The sequence below is a fragment of the Phocoena phocoena genome, chromosome 9 (assembly GCF_963924675.1).
Source record: "Phocoena phocoena chromosome 9, mPhoPho1.1, whole genome shotgun sequence".
Lineage (NCBI taxonomy): Eukaryota > Metazoa > Chordata > Mammalia > Artiodactyla > Phocoenidae > Phocoena > Phocoena phocoena.
Genome location: NC_089227.1, coordinates 55,268,257 through 55,292,601, shown reverse-complemented (window position 1 = coordinate 55,292,601; position 24,345 = coordinate 55,268,257). Strand labels below are relative to the sequence as shown.

At 42.3% G+C, this 24,345-nt stretch overlaps 1 protein-coding gene across 1 annotated transcript in view; it reads left to right on the top strand.

Moving 5' to 3' along the window:
• The window catches only part of OSBPL3 (oxysterol binding protein like 3), a 204,199-nt gene that overhangs the window by 76,484 nt on the left and 103,370 nt on the right, over window positions 1-24,345 (top strand). Inside the window, exon 2 of the mRNA XM_065884454.1 lies at window positions 3,231-3,281. The gene's annotated coding sequence lies outside the window, so the exon portion shown is untranslated. The remainder of the gene's footprint in view (window positions 1-3,230; window positions 3,282-24,345) is intronic.

The following is a 24,345-nucleotide window of genomic DNA, read 5'->3' as shown; positions in this document are numbered from 1 at the left end:
GGTCCCTCTCTGATACTGTGTGTGTGAAGGGGGTGTGGAGCAATACTGCAGAGTACTCTGATGGTCACACTTATATGTTTGCTTTTTCTTCTGGTTCTAAAACTGTCACTCAACCCTTCCTTCCCCACCCCACTCCCTTTTCTGTACTGACCCTAAGGTAATAAGCAAACTTTGAATTCAGAATTAGCCCTGTGGTTTTCTGTAAGGAGGATGATCCATCACTTTCACCCAAGAAACTCTGGGTCAGTGAGAGTGTGGCTGGTTGTTAGAGGAGGAACAGAGATCCTTGACCTGAAATTCTGAAGCAGGACTGGAGAATGAAGCACAAATAGCAGGGTTGACAGCAAGGCTGTGAATCAGAACCAGGCGGTCAGGCTAGAATGAGGTCAGACTGAGGATGGGGCTTGAGCCAGTAGCTCAGTGTAAGTCTGAGGAGGGGCAATGAGATGGCGGGAGAGGGGCTAGGGAGGGCGTCCCGAGTTATTACACGCTCCCAGTTCTCATTTGAGGTTTACTGTAATGATGACTCGCATAATGCATTCCGTTTCTTCGATTGTTTAATGGGTGATATGTATTTGTGAAACCACATTCTGAAGGCACCAAGGTATCCACTGAAAATTTAATTTCCTTCCTTCTCTGGTCACTCAGCCACACAATTCCCTGGGTGAGAATGATTCCCTGGTTAAGGAAATTGAGGCACAAAGAGGCAAATTGCTCAAGGTCACTATCACAGTGTATGTAAGTTATTCTAAGGTATTTTTAAAAATAAATTACATCCACAATACTAATGAAGTTAAAGGTACAGAGATCCCACACGTCTTTGAGGTGCCCACTATGTACAGCCTCTGTGCTGGGTGGAGGACACAAGGGTGATGAAAATCAGAATTTGTATTGACCACAAGAGACACTGAGAAGTTGCTGAAAGTCACTACTTTTCATGTATCTTCCCTATGAAATACATTTTTTAAAAAATCCAGTAATTTGACTTTCTGTATGCATGCTGTATTTCAACTAAAAAATATTTTTAAAAATTCTGTAATGAGAAGTCTTGTTTGCTTTCACTTCTGGATAAGCAGACACTTACTGAAATTAAAACTTTGGGAGAGCAGCAAAAAGCCACAGGCCCTCGCAGTCACAGAGAGATCCCCTGTGAAGGATTCATATGTCTGAATGGGAGTGGGGTGGGTTTCCCATGTGGCCCAGGGCCTGTTTGTTCACCAGTTTAGGATATCTGGGGAAGGACAAGACCAGAGAGTGTGCACCCTATTTCCCCATGCTGCAGCTGGGGCACTGCCACTGTTGAGCTACGTTAGGAGTTGAACTTGGAAGACGTTTTCCCCCTCTAGGAAGAGCCATCGACTTTCCGCTTCACATGCATTGCATTGGTCTCCCTGGTCTCACCTGGGTATGTGACCACAAGCTAACAGATTTCTATGAGAAAATGTGTTTCAAGTTTCAAACAGCTGATTTATAACTACCTTTTGGGAATATAACCTCTCAAAATTTGGAATTATCTGTGATTGCTCCATCTATCTTGCTCTTTTGACTGCAGACAATGAATTGCAGGCTTTTCATTAGCGTGGGTGGTTCTTTTGACTTGTGATGGGTTGGTCTGTGTGAGTATGTGTGTACACATGCATGTCTATCTTAACCTACATGGTGGTATTTCTGAGAATTAGAGATGTAGTAACTCTTTTTTTTTTTTTTTTTAATGTGGGCCTGAGTCATTGCTAAATGTAAAGCAAGCATACAGATCAAAGATCAACCAACCGTTGTGGAGCTTCAAGGTCAGTTTAACGTCACATCCAGATTTGAGCTTGAAGGTCATCATTTTAACATCGTGTCCAGATTTGGCTTTTAGTCATTCTGTAAGGGTTTTAATTAGACCCCTGATTGCTTGTAAATAGGCCCTCAGTGACCTAAGCCAGTACTGCCTACCATGATAGAAGAAAGCCTTTGAGGTCTTGGAGGACCCATGTTTCATTTGTGGATATGATTGTCAACAGCCTCTCAGAAGAGGAGTCTCCGCAATCTCTTTGTGAGTTCTTGGATGACTAATGTGGCAGCCAGGATTGACAAGTCCTGACATAATTCATATTGGTGTTTCCATGTGTTGGAGTTGACTTTGACCTTTGACTTGCTATTTCATTCTTTCCTTTCCATGAGGTCACTAGAGCATATGGATTCTGAAGACTTTACAGAGCCCAATCTGAAGTTATAGGCTCCCATGTTGATATAATTTTGTTTGTTTTATTGTTTGTTTGTTTGTTTGTTTGTTTGTTGATATAATTTTGTTTGTGGCCCAGGGCCTGTTTGTTCACCAGTTTAGGATATCTGGGGAAGGACAAGACCAGTCATGGTAGAGTTTAGTCATGGTGGAGTTCTCAGAACTTTCCTATTGAAGTTTATTTATCTTTCAGTGCACAGAATAGTTCTTTATTTTTTGAATCTTAGGACTAGATCCCGGTGTTACATATCTGATTCAGCAAAAGTAGATTCACCTCAATGCCAGTGGTTTTTGTGGGAGAAAATAGATAACTAATATCAGATTCTATTTGATTCAAAGATTATTTTTAGGAGGGTAAGACTTTTTTTATTGATATATTATTCACATACCACAAAATTCACCCTTTTAGAGTATATAAGTTTATCATACTAAGTGAAGTAAGCCAGACAGAGAAAGACAAATATCATATGATATCACATATATGTAGAATCCAGAGTATATAAGTCAGTGATATATTTTTTAGTACATTCACAAAATTGTGCAACTGGAATTAGTTCCAGAACATTTCCATCATCCCCAAAACAAATCCCAAGCCCAGGCAAACACTTATCTACTTCCTGTCTTTATAGATTTGCTTATTCTGGGCATTTCATGTAAATGGAGTCATATAATATGTGGCCGTTTCTGTCTGGCTTCCTTCACTTAGCATAATATTTTCTTTTTATTTTTTTTGGTCATACTGCATAGTATGTAGGATCTTAGTTCCCCAACCAGGGATCAAACATGAGCCCCCTGCATTGGAAGCTCAGGGTCTTAACCACTGGACCACCAGGGAAGTCCCTAGCATGATGTTTTCAAGGTTCACCCACATTGTAGCTTGACTCAATGTTTCATTCCCTTTTGTAGCTGAATAATATTTCATTGTATGGTATCTTAGTCCAAGCTGCTGTAAGAAATTACCATAGATTGGGTGACTTAAACAACAAACATTTATTTCTTACAGTTCTAGAGGCTGGGAGGTCCAAGGACCAGGTGCCTGCAGATCTGCTGTCTGGTGAGCACCCGTTTCCTGGTTTGTAGGTGGCTATCTTTTTGTTGTATCCTCACGTGGCTGAGAGCAGAGACAGGAAGCAAGCCTAAGGCCACTAATCCCATTATGAGGGCTCCACCCTCATGACTTAATTACCTCCCAGTGGCCCCATCTCCAAATACCATCACATTGGGGATTAGGCTTCAATATATGAATTCTGGGACTACACAGTCAATCAGTCCATACCATATAGATATTTTATTTTTGTTTATCCATTTATCGGTTGATAGATATTGGGGTTCTTCTACCTTTTAACTATTATGAATTCTGCTGCTATGAATATTCTTGTGCAAGTTTTTGTGTGGACATACATCTTCAAGTTTCTTGGGTATATACCTAGGAGTGGTATTGCTGCCTCATACGGTAACTACGTTTAATATTTTGAGGAACTGACAGACTTTTTCAAAGTATACATAGCCACCAAAGAGCATGAAAGTTTCAATTTCTCAACATCCTTGCTAACCACTGTTATTGTCTGCCTTTTTGTTTGCTTCTCTCTCTCTTTTTTTTTTAATTTATTTTTTTATTGGAGTATAACTGCTTTACAATGGTGTGTTAGTTTCTCCTTTATAACAAAGTGAATTAGTTATACATATACATATGTTCCCATATCTCTTCCCTCTTGAGTCTCCCTCCCTTCCACCCTCCCTATCCCACCCCTCCAGGCGGTTCTCTTTTTTTTTTTTTTTTTTTGTAATTTTGGTTTGCATTTCTTTCATGGTTAATGATGTTAGGCATGTTTTTTCATCTGCTTATTGACCACCTGTGTGTCTTCCTTGGAGAAATGTCTATTCAAGCTCTTTGCCCGCTTAAAAAGTTGGGTTACTTTTTCATTGTTGGGTTGTAAGAATTATTTCTATACTCTAAATAATAGACCCATATCAACTATATGATTTGCAAGTATTTTCTCCTGTTCTTGGCTTGTCTTTTCTTTCTCTTAATTTTATCCTTTGAAGCATAAAGTTTTTAATTGTAATAAAGTCCAACTTACTATTTTTTTTTTCTTTGTTGCTTTTGCTTTAGGTGTCATATCTGAGACTCTGACCTAATCCAAGATCAGGAAAATTTACCCCTGTGTTTTCTTTTAAAGGTTTTATAGTCTTAACTTTTACATTTAGGACTTTGGTCAATTTTTGTATGTAGTATGAAGTAGGGTCCAACTTTATCCTTTTGCATGTGAATATCTCCTTTTCCCAGCACCATTTGTTGAAAAGACTCCTTTCCCCCACTAAATCGTCTTGGTACCTTTGTCAAAATGAATTGACCATAAGAGTGAGAGTTTAATTTCTGCATTCTTACTTCCCTCCTTTTAGCTATATGTTTATCTTTCTGCCAGTAAACACTGTCTTGATTCCTGTAGCTTTGTAGTTAGTTTTAAAATTGGGAGGTGTGAGTTCAACAAATTTGTGAAGATAATTTTTTTTTTTTTTTTTTTCTGTATGCGGGCCTCTCACTGTTGTGGCCTCTCCCGTTGCGGAGCACAGGCTCCGGACGCGCAGGCTCAGTGGCCATGGCTCACGGGCCCAGCCGCTCCGCGGCATGTGGGATCCTCCCAGACCAGGGCACGAGCCCGTGTCCCCCGCATCGGCAGGCGGACTCTCAACCACTGCGCCACCAGGGAAGCCCCATGAAGATAATTTTTTGATGTGATGTTGATATTTACTCTTCTACCTCACGTACTTTGAGATGTCTTTTCTCTGTCATCATGAGGTCACATTAGAAATGTAACTTTGAAGTAGTCATGAATTCAGTTTCAGGTCTAACCTCACTATTCTTGTATAAAAGGTATGGATTTGGAGTCAGGTCGATTACAAAAGTTTGCCCACTAGCTCTGTCTCATTTTTCTAACTGTAATATAAAGCTTAGGACCTAAGTCAAAGGATAGTCCTGAGAATTAAAAAATGTAAAATTTATAAAAGTATCTACATGATGCCTGAGAAATGATAGAAAATAAATATCTGTTGCCTTTCCCACATCCTCATGGATGCAGAAACTTTCCTTGTACCTTGTAAGATGGTTCTGAATTCTTTTTTTTTTTTTTTTTTGTGGTATGTACGCCTCTCCGTGTTGTGGCCTCTCCCGTTGCGGAGCACAGGCTCCAGACACGCAGGCTCAACGGCCATGGCTCATGGGCCCAGCCGCTCTGCGGCATGTGGGATCTTCCCGGACCGGGGCACCAACCTCTGTCCCCTGCATCGGCAGGCAGACTCTCGACCACTGTGCCACCCGGGAAGCCCGGTTCTGAATTCTTAAAGTCAGCCTTCTTCCATTTAGAAATTGTTTTCCCCGAAGTCATCATATGGATTGGTATTACTGAATTTGCTAGTCTGTTCTGTGGTGTTGTTTCTAGTGTAGTGTTTTCGACTTTCTTCACTGCTTGATCTCCAATGCCTAGAATTGTGCCTAACCAATAGTAAGTGATGAATAAGCATCTGTTAAGTGAATACTAAATGTTGATCCCATTTCTTGTGTACTTGGGTAAATATAGTGCACATTGAGAGGCGATACGTGTTTAGGTGGTCCTGCACAACAGTTGTGTGAGTAATTTCTAAGATCTTTTCCCCAAGATTTCTTTGAGCACTTTGTCCAGTTAACCGAGAATGTCATTCCCTGGGGTGGTACTTCTTTCCTCCAAATGATGTTGGACTTCCTATGCAGATGTTTTCTCTTCAGGGTAATTTCAGACTGAAATGGGAAGCATCGAGTCTGCGTAGTAAACTACAGAAAGCAGGGAGGAAGGGGAGTGGGGAAGTTGGGTTTGGAGGACGATAAGTGATAATGAGAGACCAGGAAGGGACTTTTAGGGAAGATTGGGTCAAATAGGGAAGCACGTTCCCAGTCTCTGAACATTGCTTATGGTTTTTATGCAACAATCATGGTGTTTTGTGATTCTCTAGACTTCTCAAGTCTAGACATGAAACTTTAAGCAAAGGGTATCCAAATGTTACTACTGGCTGTTATGAGTCTGATTCATAGCCAAGAAATGGTGCCTGTGTGTGTTAGGCTATTACCTGTGTGACAGATAAACCAGCCTTTAAAGGTTAAGAGTTCAGTTCATTTCATGGATTCATAGGATAATTGAGCTTTCAAGCTAGACTGGATCATCAGGCTGAAGGAATGTCGAAGTATTACCTCAGAGAATAGATACCATAGTCAGAAAGGTTTGGAATGGGTTGAACAAAGTTAACCCATTTGGCTTTTATCGTAGTTTGCTTGTTTTAACCGCAGGACCTCTCAGAACCTTCAATGTGCCAATACATATTACACTGTGTCTTCAGGAGGGAATATAGGAGCAGTGTTTCCCAAGGGGACCGGTCTGTGAGGACCTGCTTCTTCTCCCACAGACAGCCCTGTGAGACTGTTACTTGGCAGAGCACATTTTGAATAATTATGACCCAGGATAACAACTTTATTTTTCAGTCATGAAATTTGATTTCTTAGTCTTTTTGAGCTGCTGTTTCTAGGAAGGGTCATGACTGCTGGTATATTACACAGAAGCTGACTGTGTCTGTTGTCTCACTTGTCAAAAAAGTGAAAGCTTAGATTAGAAGCTAAAATCAAACTCCTGAAACATTGCATATATGTATAGATAACTTATAAAATACCCTACCTTTCAGGATCTGACTTTTTTTTTAATGTGTTACTTGTTTAGCTTGGTCTGTGTGGTACCTGATGAGCCGTGATCTATTGAACTGGTAAAATTTGATTTCTGCAGCTTTTGCTCTGATACACCTTTTAAAAGATAGAGGACAGGAAGAGGCAGGAGGAGGAGGACCTGTACCAAACAAGACCACTGACTTTTGCTATGGAATAAACAAAAACGTGAACAGCTACCTTGTTCTGAGTTGTCAGATAAGCTTGTCATGCCTGGAATGCATTCTTGGAGTTCTGTGGTAGAGCAGACTGTATCCAATTACAAATGTGGATGCAGCTACCCTATGCTCCTAATGGCTCTTCCATCTTCCCTCCCTCAACCCAAACACCCTCCCTCCTTCCTCCAAGTCACCTAATAGACTTTGTTTATTTGACTTTCCTTTAAGGGGAAGAAGGGTTTCTTTTAAGGTGGGGGGAGGGCAGAGAGAGAAAGAGAAGGAGAGAGTATATGTGTGGGAGAGTGAGAGAAATAGAAAGAGAGAGAGAAGGATGTATGGATAGATAAGAAGGAAGGGAGGGAGGGAGGGAGGGAGGGAAGAAGGAAGGAAAGAGAGAAAGAAAGAAAAAGGAAGAAAGACGGAAAGAAAGAAAAGAAGGAAGGAAAGAAAGAGAAAAGGAAGGAAGGAAGGAAAGAAAGAAAAGAAGAGAAAGAAAGAAAGGAAAGAAAGAAAGAAAGAAGAAAAGAAAAGAAAAGAAAAAACCTGTCCAGGTATTGGAAGAGGTCTTAGTGGTATAACTGCCTTCACTTCCAGTAAATCCAGTTTGTGTCTGTTGGTGTGTCACCACTGATGTGTAACAACAGCACAGTTGGGATTCCCAGTGTCAGTAGTTTCCATTCACACCTCCAGTTAAAAGACCCCAGACCTGCTGTTTTTCTTATCTACTCTTTCCACGTTCTTGGGAGGCCCGCATTACCTTGCCTGTCGACTGTGGGGAGGTATGACAAAGGACAGTTCTCTCATGCTGAAGCGTAGTGTTCCTCTAAAAACTGAAGCACAGCCAGAGAAAGGAGGGTCAGAGGCTGAAGAGGACTGGTGAGGGTATTTGAGTCAGAATCTGAGATTGGTGAGTGTCAGGGAAATAAGAGAAGCGCAGATCAGGTGACCATTTTAGGAAAATGAACCATACAAATCAGAAAAGTAATTACTATTTTACCTTTATTTCAATGATTATGTGTTCCTCACCTTTAAGGATCAAGCAAAACAAACAAAAAGCTCAAAGGAGAAATTAAAATATTAGGCAAAAATCTCAACCATAAACTAACCAATGTTAACATTAATTTCAGACTTGGCTCTGTACATATAATGGGAGGGATGCATAGAGAGAGAGAGAGATAAATGAGGGGCAGAAATACTTGTCTAAGACTGAGCTCAAGCTAAACATAGGTTTAAAAGTAAAATATCCTATTTGATCTTACTTGAATTTAACAAAAGGAAAAAATGGCTAGTCTGTGGAAAAGTTATTCTTTATCCAAAGAGGATTAGTTCTCTAAATTCAGAGGAGAGATGAAAACCTCTGAGGGCCTGGGAGTGAGAATGGGTTGGGCAAGCTGTAATGATGTAATAAACAATCTGACTCTTTTGCCCAGCAACCCTCCCCTGATATCAGATGTTTGTCGTATTTTCATTTTGTTAGGATTTATACTTTTATTTATTTATTTTTTTTGTGGTACGCGGGCCTCTCACTGTTGCGGCCTCTCCCGTTCCGGAGCACAGGCTCAGCGGCCATGGCTCACAGGCCCAGCCGCTCCGCGGCATGTGGGATCCTCCCGGACCGGGGCACGAACCCACGTCCCCCGCATCGGCAGGCGGACCCCCAACCACTGCGCCACCAGGGAAGCCCTAGGATTCATACTTTTAACACTTAGTAGCTCTACTTCCCCTGGTTATTCCCCCACTTATTTAACCCCAATCAATGCACTGTTAACCATTGGTCTTTTTTCCATGGCTTTGTCATTCTTGATAATTTAACATTTGATGGGGTTCATCATCATTAAGGATTTTTTGACAAAGGCTTTTGGAAGCCATATTTCCTGAGTTGTTTTATCTTTGGAAATTGTTGCTTATTGCCTTTATTTTTGAGAGACAACTTTTCTATTGCCAAATTGCCTCCTAAAGAGGTTATACCGATCTATATTTTATTAGCGATTTATGAGAATGCCTGTTTTGAATGGGGAACTCTTAAGAGTATCTGTTTGCCTGAAATGGTGGAATTACATTGGGCAATACATTTGAGCTGGTAATCGAATATCAGATTATGGAAACACTTGAATGTTGGGAAATTGGCTGTTTTCTTAGTGGATTTCTCATTTCCTCACCAAAGTAACAACAGCTTTTTCCTGCAGGCCAAAAGATAACTACTGGGCAGCTTTGTGGAGCTGTTTCTAGGACTTTGCAAATTGTGCAGGAACCCTTTTAAAAGGCCCTCCCCCTTCCTCCCCACTCTCTGTGAAAAGGCACCTGGTTGGCTGAAGATGGAGTTTTTTTGCCATCTGAAGATAGCAGAAAGTGGTAAATATGTTCATCTACTAAAAAAATTGGCATCTGATAATTGTTTGAATTGAAAATACTTTTTTTTGTTCTGAAATATGATCTTGTGCTTCATGTCACAGACCCTTGTCTTTAAACTGAGCAGCCATTATAAGCCATTCCTAAATGACACGTGAACTTCACATATCTTTTCATAACATTCCTAGTGGTTTTCCATTGGAGCTGTCTGTTGGAGAAGCTAATCTCTGTACTGACACAGTTTGAAGTACCTGGAAGTTTCAGTTGGGCTTATTACTAAAAATCCCTGCTCACCTCATGTAGAAAACTAGTAGCCTCTTTCACTCTTTAATTCATTGTCTCCAAACAATGGAAGGAGTGGGGAAGAAACTTTCCCAGATGACTGAATACATTTTAAGTTTGACCACCATACCAATGATGACTCAGCCGTCTACCAGCCATTGACTTTTCCAGAGTTGGTAAGAGTGAGAACACACCTGGAGGATTTCAGGAGGCAGAAATATCCCGAGGTGTTCTCACTTTGTGCTTAGGGAAAGGAGGGAGAAAATAAGTGGTTTAGAATGGTGTGGTCTAAAGCTGTGATGTCTGATATGGTAGCTACCAGCCACATGTGGCTATGAAAATATAAACGATTTAAAATTAAGATTTAAACTTCAGTTTCTTAGGTGCACTGGCCGCATTTCAAGTGCTCAGTAACCACATGTGGCTAGAGGCTGCAGTGTCAGATAGCACCCAAAGTTCTGTTGGCTAGCTCTAGTTCACATGCTGCAGTTTTATTTCATGATCATTCAGGGTTCATTACAGCCTTAATGAGTGCTCTCCTGTCTTTTCTCCCTCCCTCCTCCTGCTTTCAATCATTCTGCTCCAACTCAAATGATGAAGCACTGCTCTCCATATTGCCTTGCTGGCGTCCTCTGGGTGTGAGGTGCGGGAGTTGCCATTTGCATAGCACCGGGACTTCTTTGATGACAGATGCTGTCTAAATACAGAATGGTGTGTTGAAACACCCTCAAATGTGCTAACCCCCCTCGTTCAACTGATACCTACAATGAATACACAAATAGGGGAATTGAGTGAAGAGCAGAGTCCTGGTTGCTGAAAATTATTTCAAATATTAGCCTGATGGAATCCAGCTAGAGTTCTGATAATTTACATCTCACTTTTGACTTAGATTTTCTTATTTGTAATTTCTGTTACTTATTACTTTTTTGTTACATTCTCATTAGATACAAACTCCTAAACAATTAGGATCCATCTTTCTACAAATTTTTTTCAGTTTCATAAATGGATACTTTAGAGTATTTATTTTCCTATTTCTGAGATAAAATCTTCTAGAAGCTAGTGGAAGGGGAAGGGGACACAGGCCATCAATTTGGTTTTGTTTTTATATTTATTAATTTATTGAGGTATAGTTGATGTAGAATATTATATAAGCTTAAGGTATACAACATAGTGATTCACAATTTTTGAACATTATACTGCATTTATAGTTATAAAATATTGGCTATATTCTCTGTGTTGTACAGTATATCCTTGCAGCTTATTTATTTTATATATAGTAGTTTATACCTCCTAATACCTTACCTCTATCTTTCCCCTCCTTCTTTCCCTCTCCCCACTGGTAACCACTCGTTCTCTATATCTGTGAGTCTGTTTCTTTTTTGTTAATATTCACTGGTTTTATTTTTTAGATTCTACATATAAGTGATATCATACGGTATTTATCTTTCTCTGTCTGACTTGTTTCACTTAGCATAATACCCTCTAAGTCCATCCATGTAGTTGCAAATGGCAAAATTTCATTCTTTTTTTTTTTACGGCTGAGTAGTATTCCATTGTGTGTATATGTGTGTGTGTGTGTGTGTGTGTGTGTGTGTATATATATATATATATATATATATATATATATAAAACCTCTTCTTTATTGATTCATCTGTTGATAGACACTGAGGTTGCTTCCATATCTTGGTAATTGTAAATAACACTGCTATGAACATTGGGGTGCATGTATCTTTTCAAATTAGTGTTTTTGTTTTTTTCAGATATATACCCAGGAGTGGAATTGCTAGGTCATGTGGTAGTTCTGTAGTGAGTTTTTTGAGAAACCTCCATACTGTTTTCCACAGTGGCTGCACCAATTTACATTCCCACCAACAGTGCACGAAGGTTCCCTTTTCTCCATATCCTCACCAACATTTGTTATTTGTGTTCTGGTGATAGCCATTCTGACAGGTGTGAGGTGATGCCTCATTGTAGTTTCAATTTGCATTTCTTTGATGATTAATGAGGTTGAGCATCTTTTCATGTGCCTGTTGGCCATCTGCATGACTTCTTTAGAAAAATGTCTGTTCAGGTCTTCTGCCCATTGTTGAATTGGGTTGTTCTGTTTTTTGGATGTTGAGCATCAATTTGATAAATAACCTGCCACATGCCAGGCTCCATGCTAGTTGTAGGAAATTGAAAAACAAAGCAAGGGTTAGACACAATCTTCAAATTGCTTCTGACCTGCATGCTCTACTGGAGGGAAAAAACAGCCATGAATGGTTAGCACTAGCGGCAGAGTTGCTCTTACCTTTTTCTTGCCTTTTTAGCTTTAGTCTACCAATAACCACTTCATTTTTTTTTTAAAACCTGTTTTCTCTGCCTTTTCATTCTGTTTCTCCTTATAACTGTTTTTCAGTTTGTACTGGTTTAAAGTGTCTCATGCTCATTTTCTTGCAGTAGTCCATCCCCTAGGAGAGGAAAGCTCCCTGTGTCCTTTTTCCTTCCCACCTACATTTGCTAAGTTACTGACTTGTTGCTTTCTTTTGGGCCTCTTACAAGGGATTGTTTACTATTGCCCTGGCAATATTCCCCGAATATATATCGGGGAATTCTTTTATAGAATTTGTTTGAAGCTTAGCTAGGGTTCAGTCCTAGGGTTATTTTTAGTTAAGGAGACAAACAACTTGAAGTGTGTATATCTGATACCTTAGCCACAACCACTAGGTATTTCGTTTCTTGTTATTTGAGAGCATTCAGGTACCGCTGATGGAGCATTATTCATTGTTAGCTTAATGTTTCCATTGCTGAAAAGACTTTAGTAGATTTTTATGGGAGATAGAGAAGTTTTAAGAAATCACATTCACATTTTACAGTGACTCAATGGATAGTCTCTTTAGATCAGTAATGAAATGCCGTCTGTGGTTGCCAATTGTTAAAATCTACCCTGCTTCCACCAGCAGTTGTCAGTTAAGGGAGGATCGCAACACCCACTGATAAAATTCAAACCACAAGATGTTATTTTAAGTTTTTGGGTGGAGCTCTCTCTTCTTACCCTTTAAACTAAGTCACATCCTGCTCTGCATTTTAATTTGGTACAAATTAGATGCAGTAGACATAGGTCTGGCATTAGATACTAAAATGAAATTAAATGCTAAAATGAAAGAGGGAAGTTTTGTGGAGTAAATCTATCATTTCTGAATACAAGATTAGGAAGTGGTTCTCAACCCTTGTGTCTCATCACAGTCACCTGAGGAGCTTGCCCAGGCCTCATCCCAGAGCACCTGGATGACTTGGTATGGAGTGGGGCCACACTTTGGTATTTTGTAGACGCTCCCCAGGGTGATCCTGTCATATAGCCAGGCTTGGGAAATATTGTGTGAGGCGCCCTCCCCGCCCTCCACATTCCTCTCTACTTAGTCAAGTCCTGTCAACATCTTTAAGGCTCCCCTCAGGCCACTTCTTTCAAAGCTTACAGCTTCAGCCCCCCTGAACTCTTCCCTGTGACTGTCCACCAAACCTACTAGATAGCCCACCCTGAACCGTGTTCTGACTCATTTCATCTACACACATCTTATCTCCTTGATCAGAGCAGTTTACTCCTTGGATTAAACTACTGCTTAGTTGTCACTTGTTTCTATCATTTAGGGTTAGCACAGCTATGGACACTTAATAGGGACTTAATCGTTATGAATTGAGTTGAATTGTCATCAGCGTAGTTATTCTCTTTCATCCTCTTGTCTTTCACTATAGCTTCCTTTATTAGCCCACCTTTGTCCATCAGTGGTTCTTCCTCTAGAGACAAGTCAGGGTGGCTGAACTGCAGAAGGAGAAGCAAACTCAGCCCGTTTCTGATTTTACCATATTCAAGAGTGGAGGGATGGGCATATGCCCTGTGGACTCATTCCTCTCCACCCAGAACATTCAGCGCTCCTGCTCTAGAGTGGCTCTCAGGACCATGTGGGTGACACATGCAACATACAGGGGGCCCATCCTGCTGGAGAAGGTGAAATGATTTGAGGATGGATCTCTACTGTGGACCACGTGGGTGACACATGCAACATACAGGGGGCCCGTCCTGCTGGAGAAGGTGAAATGATTTGAGGGTGGATCTCTACTGTAAGGCCTACTGAAGAATAGGGAGTTCTTATAGGAGCTAATACACTCCTGGAACTTGGAAACAGTAGCTTTCTTTGCTTTTTCAAACAGTGAGGGTTCTTACTGCCAATGGTTCAAGGGTTCCTGTTTCTGGGCCCAGCAAGCTGACCATTGAAGAGATGGTTGGCAACTTCCTGTTGAAGGATACAGAGGTGACCCAAGATTCCTGAATGTAAGACCTGGTACCTTCTTAGGGCCTGCATTATTTGCACTAACTGAGAGACCCCCACATTAAGTGGCTGTAACAAGATTGAAGTTTATTTCTCTCTCATGTAACTGTCCAGATATGGTTATTCCTGGGCTTGTACAGTGACACTGACATCTTCAACCAGTGGATTTCATTTCTGGGTCTACTTGTTGCTATCTCTCAGTCCTCAGGAATGGGGAAAGGACAGGGGATGTGTACATCATTTTAGCACAACTTCTACTCACATCTCATTGGTCCCCACCCAGTTGCAAGGAAGGCTGGAAATGTAGCCTCTAATTAGATGAGCTCGTGCCCAACTAAACTTGAGAGTTCTGTGATTAAAGGAAGGAAAATGGATAGTGGTGAACAACAAGCCAAGGTTATACAACAAGCTTATACATGATAAGCTGCCAAAATATCAGATCTACAAACCATCACCCTGTTCATTGGTTTGCATAAAAATACACTAAGAGAAACCACAAATGTATCTCTGGTGCTATGATGTCATGGTAGGAAACTGAAGACCTCCAGGGGGACGCGGTATTTCTACCTTTCTGGGGATGGTAGACCACGAGCTGGAAGAGGATGCAGAAAGTGTACAAATAACTGTCGCACAGATAGTGTTGACAGACAGGGTTTGGTGTGCGGGGAAGACTCTTGGCGTCTCTGAGGACAAGTGTGTTTGGCAAGAGATCTGTTAACCTGATCAAGAGAGTTCAACTGAAATTTGATGGGAAGGAAAAACCATTGAAACTTGATTGGATAGAGAACAATACGCATAGCAAAGAGAAGACCAGTAGCCAAGGAGGAGAACTTCAGTAATTCATTTAAAAACACCTGGGAAGCAGGGAGTTTATAGTAATACCGGTAGCTGTTTGCCATCGTGCAGCTTATGAGGACTAAGCAAAGTAAACACTAAAAGTGGGGCATAGATTTGATCATCCACTTTGTCTCACCAAGAAAGTTAGGATGGTTCTCATGATGAAAATATGATTCTAGAAGGGAATTTTTTTTTTTAAGTTGTTGGGGGTAGGAGTTTATTAACTAATTAATTTATTTTTGCTGTATTGGGTCTTCGTTTCTGTGCGAGGGCTTTCTCTAGTTGTGGCAAGCGGGGACCACTCTTCATCGCTGTGCGTGGGCCTCTCTTGTTGCGAAGCACAGGCTCCAGACGCGCAGGCTCAGTAGTTGTGGCTCACGGGCCCAGTTGCTCCGCGGCATGTGGGATCCTCCCAGACCAGGACTCGAACCCGTGTCCCCTGCATTGGCAGGCAGATTCTCAACCACTGCGCCACCAGGGAAGCCCTGAAGGGAATATTTTGCTTTAAAGAAGCAGGCCTTTGGAAATCCAGGCCTAAAGGTAAATTTCTAGGTAAGGGGGATGGGGAGAGAGAAACCACAGAAAGTATGTTGTAGTAGGGTCAATATTATGGATTGCCAGACTGGTTACAGATGATGCTTTCACCCCAGAGACTGTAACTCTGGAAGGGATGCCAAATGTGCTGATAAAACCCACTGGCAGTTTTATTCTGCTAATTTCTTATAAACTCTTGATTTGTTTTGCTGATCATTTCATTTTTAAAAAGACTGAGAAAATAATGCAAGGAAGGATATCTCTGGATTTCTTTCTGACTCAACAAAAAGCATTGTCCAGTGATATAAAGTGATGAAATCCCTAAAGAAGCACGCTTTGGGCATAGCTATGGACACTAGAAACATTTCAAACAGTTCAGAGAAAAGAAAGAAATGATCTCTCTTGTGGCCAAAGAAAATGGTAAGGAGACTTCAAAAGGAAGGGATACTTAAAATGTTCTGAAATACACATGTAATCCCAAATAATTCCAGTGAAGAGGGAAGGAGGATGGCTCCTTGGAAATAGATCAATGTGCTTACACAGAGGACTTTTTCCCTGTTAACTCAGGTTAATGAAGGCTATTCAGTCTGGCTTAACAATCATCACTACTAATCTTTAAGTTGCTTTCCCACAAGAAGGTAAAGATGAGTAAAATGCAGTCACTGAGCGTGATGTAGACCTAACGTCTAGTGGTAAGGTTACAAAGAGTAACCGCAAAATGTGGGCAACTTCTGACATACTTTGAGGCACAAAAGTAAAGCAGGGGTTCAGAAGAGAAACAAAACCAGGGGTCAGGGTGGTTTCAGAAAGGGTTTCATGGAGCAGATGATGCTTGCAATGCTCTTTGGAGGGTGGACGGAATTTCCACAGATGGAGGAGAGGCATCGTGTTAGAGGGTGCTTTGCAGAGAAGAACTAGCAAGGACCAAGGCAGAGTGACGTGACTGCAGTAGAGTGTACAATGTAAGGTATGTATATGTGAGTTTTTAGAGTTGAGGTTTGAGTAATAACAGCTGCAATATAATTGACTGATGTCTGCCAAGTACTGTGCTGAGTGTGTGACCTGTATTATTTCAGTCAGTCTTCACAAAAACTGAGTACTATCAATTGACCGTCTTTTCAGATGAGGAAACAACTCAGAAGTTTAGTAACACACAGTAAGTGGTAGATAGAACCAGAGTCCGAAGCCATTTAAATTTAACTGCGTTGTGAAGGGCTTAGGATTTTCAACGAAGTTCAGTGACCAGTGGAAATTTGGAGTAGAGGAGAGACACTGGAATCTTTTTGGAAAGATGAACTGGGCCAGGAAATATAGAGTAGATTGAAGTGATGGGAAAGAAAAAGTGGAGACCCCCCTAATGGGCACCTAAAATGGATTGATGGTTGTAGGTGTGGAGGAACAGAAAACAAGTTTTGGGGTGAGGAGATGAGTGTCAGAACAGAAGTAGGATCTGCTGTATTGGGGGATCTTGGAGAGAAAGTTGGGGTGGACCTGGAGAGGGGTGGTTGTCTTAATCAGAGTCAGGGCAGTCAGCACAGGTTATCAGCATGAGGGAGCGATAGGTTTGCTCTTGAAGTAAGCAGTAGGCTTCCTGTTCTAGTGATAAATCTAGGGGCCATCCACCAGACTGTGGGCTGGAGGAGGGTGAGGACAGCAGAGTGAGTAGAAAGCTATCGTACTAGGAGGTATGGGCGTGGGTAAGATGATCAAGAGCTAAGGCTCATAGAGAGAAGTGGATGGAGGGAAAAACACCGGTAGACGCCTATGTATTAACTGGGAGGGAGAAAGAGGAGCTGGTAAGCCACACTTTAAAGTTAGGAAGAACTTTAGTTAACAGTATTAAGTGTTACACAAACATGATAGAAGAAAGTCTGCAGAACTAACATCAGGAATGAGCTGAGACTTGCAGAAGGTGGTTAAAACCTATAAAACAGCTTTGCAAATGTGTATCCAGAACTACATGAATAAGTAAAAGATAATCTTCTGGGTGTGGAAATTTTCTCTGCTCAAAACATCAGGAGTCAAAAGAATTGTTCCAATTCTACTTGTTTCCCATCTTTTTTTTTTTTTTTTTTTTTTCCCTAAAGGAGAAGTACTAACTGAAAAGACCTGAATACACGCAGAGGAGAGGGAATTGGGACCTTAGACAGGTGAAGGGGTGGGAACCACGTACCTGTCTCTGCTAAACAGGTCCTGGGTGCCAGTTCAGCGCAGAACACACCAGGGGACTGAATTCCTTCAGTCTGCACAGGACCTCTGAGAGTAAACTGTGCCGGATGAAAGAGATCCCAAGCCTAAGGACAGGCAGGTGCTGTCAAGATTATTAGAAAGAGGAAGGAAATTTCGGAAAACTCTAGACCGGCGATTCTCAACCCTGGGTGCACATTGAAATCTATTGGGGAGCCCTTAAAAATACTGCTGCCAGATCCCACCCCCAAAGTTCATGATAACAGTGGTATAAGGACTTTATGCCACCCCTTAGGACACTCTGACAAGCATCCAGGGGTAAAAAAATCACACTCCATATAGGTGAGTTCTGTGCATCCACTGCAGAATTCTTGAATGTACTGTTACTAAAGAGGTGAACAGTTCACATTAGAAAAGGAGCCAGTCTGGGTTCACTTAAGACAAAACATGCTGAATTTCTCTAGTTTCCCCTTGTGTTTAGGTTACTCGGTCATAGAAATACCACAGACACAGTAGATCTTATTTCTACCTGAGGACTGGGGGGAGAATCATCCCTAGCTTGGGAACTTGTCTCAGGAGGGCTGGCGGGGGGGAAGAATAGGTGAGATCTTCAACATTGGGAACCACCAATGGGATACAGAATGTTTAGTGAGAATATGGTAGCTGGTGAGGAGGACACAGCCTGATGAAGTCGAGCCAGCAGCAAAAGCCACTGTCTCGAGGGACATCTGTGCTATGGGGTGTGGGTGTAAGTGCTCAAAGCGGAGCCCATGTGACCAAGAGTAGGGGCTCAGCTTTGGAGCCAAGCCCTGGGCATCAAGGCAGCCAGCCAGTATTGCAAGACGAGAGTGTTTATGCATAGCAAGCTCTTCCCATTTTTTAAGATGTCAGACTTCTGAAAAGTCTGTTTGAAGTATTTGATAAGGAATCTGTCTCGTGATACCCTTGTGAACAAGGTGGAAAATTAAGGTCTAAGTCAGTGGCTTCTCTTCTGGTGAAGAGTAGGATTTGTTTAGGTGTGGAGCATGGAATTTTCATAATAATCATTTGGAAATCACCTGTACCTCCTTCTCCACATCTGCCTGCAAGAAATCCTGCCAGCTCTGAATGTCCATCTGTAAACTTCTGAAAGGCTACTTAGTAAGCTCCTTGGGGGTCTCTCCCCATCTTCCGTCTCCTTTCTTCACTGACATGCTGCTTTCTGATTCTGTGTGCTGGGGTTAGTATTTGTGTCTGTCCCTCCCTCCCTCTCGCTTGTTCTAAGGATGTTTGAGGCAGTTGGAGGCTAGGGCTCACCCAGGTAGATACAATGGAAGGCAGCCTACAGTAGGAAGCTACGTAGAAAACTACCCGCTGTCGGAACATCTTGCCAACAGCCCAGCAGCAGCTTGTACAACTTTCTAGCTTAAAAAAAAAGATAATTTATTTAAACATCGTCTTATTTCACCAAGTCTTTGAAGTGGTTTCCAAGAATACACAGACTACACGGGAAATAGTGAGTAGTGGAGAGAATTGAAGCTCAGGGACAATAAAGGTAAGCCAGGCACACGGAAGGGCTCATCTTCTACCACTGAGGTTTACCAGCAGTACCGCCATGAATCTGACTCATCCATCCTGGTGCCCCAGACAAAACGGGATATGTTCTCATATACAAATTCTCAGTGTCTAAAAGCCAAGAACAAGCCAGTCACTTAGGAGAGGCACTCTGATACTGAGACCTGAATATTTGCTTATAAAGGTCCTGTAAAGCAACCTTTGTCTTGTATGAATTGATTGGTTTGGCCATTTGGAGGAGCAATTTGGAATATCTGGTGAAACTAAAACTAGTTCTAACTCATGATACGGCAGTTCCAGTTATTTTAAAAAATCAGGCCACAGCGTCACAAGAAGCAGATCCTGCAGCACTGTTTTTAAGCACAAAGAATCAGAAACAACCTAAAGGAAGAATACGTTAAACAAGGCAGAGACATACCATGGAACTATGTGGTAGGAATGAACTAGTGTATGTGTGTGTATGTGTGTGTAATAATTTTGGGTGAAAAGAAGCCAGTTGCAGAAAGAAATGTATGGTATGATACTATTTATTATGCAAAATTTTTTAAAAGTCATAAAAATGATAGATATATTTATATAAATATGGATGGAGACCTATTAATTTGGGGTGGTAGGAATATGGATATTTGTATATATCCTTTTAATTTTTCTGATTAAAAGGGAAAAGCAGCCACTGTGATGTTGGCAGGACAGTGACCACAACATTCTGTACGAACTCATCTAGAGATGACTACCCTGTCACCTTTTCTGTGCTTTTATGTGATTAGCTCATTGACTCGCCTCAGCAACCCCTTTGGGGCAATCCTCTAATTATTGCCATCTGTCAGATGAAACACTGAGGATTAGAGAAGCTGAAAACTTGCCTAAAGCCACCTAGTAAGGCTGGCTTTGAACCCAGGCCGTTTGAATCCAGAGCTTATAGTCTTAATTATTACACTACTCTACAGAATTTCCCAGTATCCTCAGGTGGGTTGGTGGGTTAGTTATTTATACACACACACACACACACACACACACACACACACACACACACGAAATCTCTTTCATTGAAGGTCAAGGGCATTAAGTCCAGAGGACAGTGCGGGGAAAGCGGTTCTTCCTGGATCAGAACAGTGCAGTTCCATCAGCTCGTCCATCTGATGATCTGACTTGGGCTAGGTATACATATATCTTATATTTCTAGATCATTTGCTGGTGGCTCTCAACCCTATTTCCACATCAGAATCACCTGCGGAGGTTTTAGGACTTTCAAATCCTGACCCCACCTCAGGTTCCAACGTGATAGGTCTAGGCTTGGTCATCAGCATTCTAGAAAGTTCCCCACATAATTCTAATGTTCAGTCAGAGTTGAGATCCCTTGCTCTATAAAGTCCGGACAGTACAATGTTCAGGGTTATAATGTTTGGTAAGAGCCTGGAGGGTTGATGCTTTGTGTTGAGAATCAAGGATAGATCCATAGGTGGTGACTCTTGTGAATGTCTTGTGAAATCCTGGCTCCTGATCAGGAGGAGGGGATGCCTAGACCTCCACCTGCCCCACCACACCCATGTGGACCTTGGCAGGGTAGGATCTGTCCAGCCAGCTGTCTTCTAGTTTTCTGGAAAGCTGTTAGAGAAAACTTGCTGTGATAATTAAGCATGGGAACGGGGACTGGAAGCCCATGTATCTGGCATTTGCCATCTGTGGCTTAAAGGAGAAGCTAAGAAGTGGGACAGCGTCTTCCTTAGAAAAGAGCTCAGGGTCTACTCCAATTCCCTGATGGAAGGTATACCAGATGCCTCAAGGTTCTATGCCCAGATAAAGTATTCACCTATGGCAGTGGTCCTTAAACCTGTGCATCAGGTCACCTGAAGAACTTGTTAAAAATGGATTATTGGGCCCCACTCTCAGTTCCGGACTCGACAAGTCTGTGGTGGGGTCTGAGAATTTGCATTTCTAACAAGCTCCTAGGTAATGTTGATGCTGCTGGTCTGAGGACCACTTTTTGAAAACCACAGGCCTAGGATAATACAAGAAGGTTTTGGAGCTTCCAAGATCTGCCTTTTCAACAGGGATCCATGAGACTTTGAAGAAGGTGGATCTGGACACTTGGAGAAATTAGACATGACTGTATGGTTATGGGGATTTGCAGTGGGTTGGCAGATTTGTTCCCGGAAATGCTAAGTAATGAACAAATTATCATTGAGCTATGGAGAAAACCTCAGTGCCCTTGACACTCTTCTTAGTAAATCTCCCTGTATGATTTACTTGGGTGAGGACAGAATTCACATGCCTATGCAGTCTCTGAATGCCGCAAACAAAGGAAAAGTCAGCCAAACACATAGAATGACAGTCACTCCCCAGAAATATCTTGACAGGCTGGAATCATGGGTCAAAACTAATATGAGGTAATTCAATAATAATAGAGGACCATCAAGTCCTGAATTTCAGCTAAAGGAAGTAAAGGAGTCCTGCTCAGAAAGAAGGAAACTCAGCTTCTCCACAATTCCTACCACATCAGAATCTTAGATGTACATCAGAGTCCTAGATGTAAGGGCAGTGAGTGCTAGAAAGAGGTGTGTGTGTCCCCAAAGCTAGGACAAACTGAGGCAATAATAACAGCTGCACTGTGTATAAGGCAAGGAAGGGGATTGCTTCCTTCTTTCCTGCTATCCCCAGACCACACCTGGAGCTTGTCTTTAGATCTTGGCACTGTTTTCAGGGAAGTATAGACAAATCGAAGTGTAATCAGAGTTGGATGTCTGTGATTATGAGGATCAAATAAGAAATGTCTGATGAAAAATGTGACTGTTTGGTCTGGAGAAGAAAAGATTTGCTGGGTGGGAGGTGGAAGTGATGGTAGTTCCGATGCAGGTTATGGTGGAAGAAGTGGTTCATCTTGTTCTCTGTAGTGACGGAGGGCAGATCTAGGACCCATGTGTCCTAGTGAGACAAAGTTCAACTCTAAGTGAAAAACCACCTTTAGGGGCTTCCCTGGTGGTGCAGTGGTTGAGAGTCCGGCTGCCGATGCAGGGGACACGAGTTCGTGCCCCGGTCCGGGAAGATCCCACATGCCGCGGAGCGGCTAGGCCCGTGAGCCATGGCCGCTGAGCCTGCGCGTCCGGAGCCTGTGCTCTCCAACGGGAGAGGCCACAACGGTGAGAGGCCCGCGTACCGCAAAAAAACAAAAACAAAAACAAAAAACACCTTTAACAAAAAATGACATGGGTTGCCCTGTTTCTGACATAGAAAATGGTCAAGCAGGGATGACCTAGCAATTTACCGAAGGGATTCTTGCTTTGGATGAGAAGTTGGGCTAGAATTCACTTTGAGGTTCTGTGATTCTGTGCAATGACTGACTAGTATTTTGGGGCTTTTATTCTGTTTGCTCAGTGGTGGCAAATAAATGGTTTGAGCAAAACTTACAATGTGGTGTCACTGTCAAGTTGTCTCACGGAAGCTGCCACACTTCAAGTCTGTGTTCCCATACATTTCTGTTGCTGGATTGAACTCTGAGCAATAACTTGTTCCTCTCTGAAGAAATGGATTGCAAAGGGCATGTAACACCCTTTGCATGGATCATGAGGGGGTAGAAATGGATATTCTGTTTCAGTGTGACAGAGTAAGCATTTGAATCTTTAGGCCTCTTGACCCCCGTCTTCCCAGAGGGGAGAGAATACAACAGCAAATAGTTTATGTTTGCTCATAGGGGAGAGGGGGTGGGGAATCGTTTACCTCTGAGCCTCAATACTCATCCCCCAGGAACAGGCAGATGTCAGAGCCCCAGGATCAGGCCAGCCATCCAGATTGTTAACGCAGATTGGCCAGCATTTCACACAGAGGGCCAGGACCAGCTGTCCAAGGGCATCAGGGTTAGAACTAGCTTCCAGAAACCTCTGATCATTTTGGAGCTTATAGCCAAATAACCAAAGCCCTACTTTTGATCATGTAACATTTTGGAAATAAAGGTGTTTCAGAGGGCATCATTTCCAAAAAGATGTATATCGAGGATTTGAATAATTTTCCTTTACCAAAGAAGACCAGAAATGGTTATTCCATTATACATATTTTCATGTTAATTCAGCACATAATTTTTTAAAAAATAAATTTATTTATTTTATTTTTGGCTGCGTTGGGTCTTGGTTGCTGTGCGTGGGCTTTCTCTAGTTGCGGTGAGCGGGGGCTACTCTTCATTGTGGTGCACGGGCTTCTCATCACGGTGGCTTCTCTTGTTGCAGAGCACGGGCTCTAGGCATGCAGGCTTCAGTAGCTGTGGCTCACGGGCTCTAGAGCGCAGGCTCAGTAGTTGTGGTGCACGGGCTTAGTTGCTCCACGGCATGTGGGATCTTCCTGGACCAGGGCTCGAACCCTTGCCCCCTGCATTGGCAGGTGTATTCTTTTTTTTTTTTTTTTTTTTTTGGCGGTACGCGGGCTTCTCACTGTCGTGGCGTCTCCCGTTGCGGAGCACAGGCTCCGGACGCGCAGGCTCAGCGGCCATGGCTCACGGGCCCAGCAGCTCCGCGGCACGCGGGATCCTCCCGGACCGGGGCACGAACCCGTGTGCCCTGCATCGGCAGGCGGACTCTCAACCACTGCGCCACCAGGGAAGCCCTGGCAGGTGTATTCTTAGCCACTGCGCCACCGGGGAAGCCCCTCAGTACATAATTTACCTATATATTTGTTGACTGAATTAAAAACGCACAACGTGAAAGCTATGAGTTGCAGTTTTATTTGGGGGCTTACTGAGAGGACTGTAGCCTGGGAGACAGCCTCTCAGATAGCTCTGAGGAACTGCTTTGAAGAGCTAGGGGGACAGGTCAGTAGGTATGTGATTTTGGAGATGGGGTACCTGCAATCAAGCACACATCTTGGTACAAAGTTACTGCCAGTCACGAGGAACATATGTCTTAGTTAATGGTTTTAGTACTTTTCTAATTATGGGAAGATGCAAGAAACTGAGTGCATAAAATATCTAACTATCTGAAGGCCTGTTCTGCCAGTTTTCCCAGAGCACAGGGTGACTCATTCCTAATTCTGTTCCAAAATCCTTTCAGCATGTGTTGAAGGTCAATGACTGCAGTGGCTAATCCTTGAACTGGGTGGCAAGGGACCTTCTTTAGCTGACATATCTTACTGGGAAATTTTAAACTAATGGGAACTGTATGCTCTCTGGTCTTCATGTGAGTT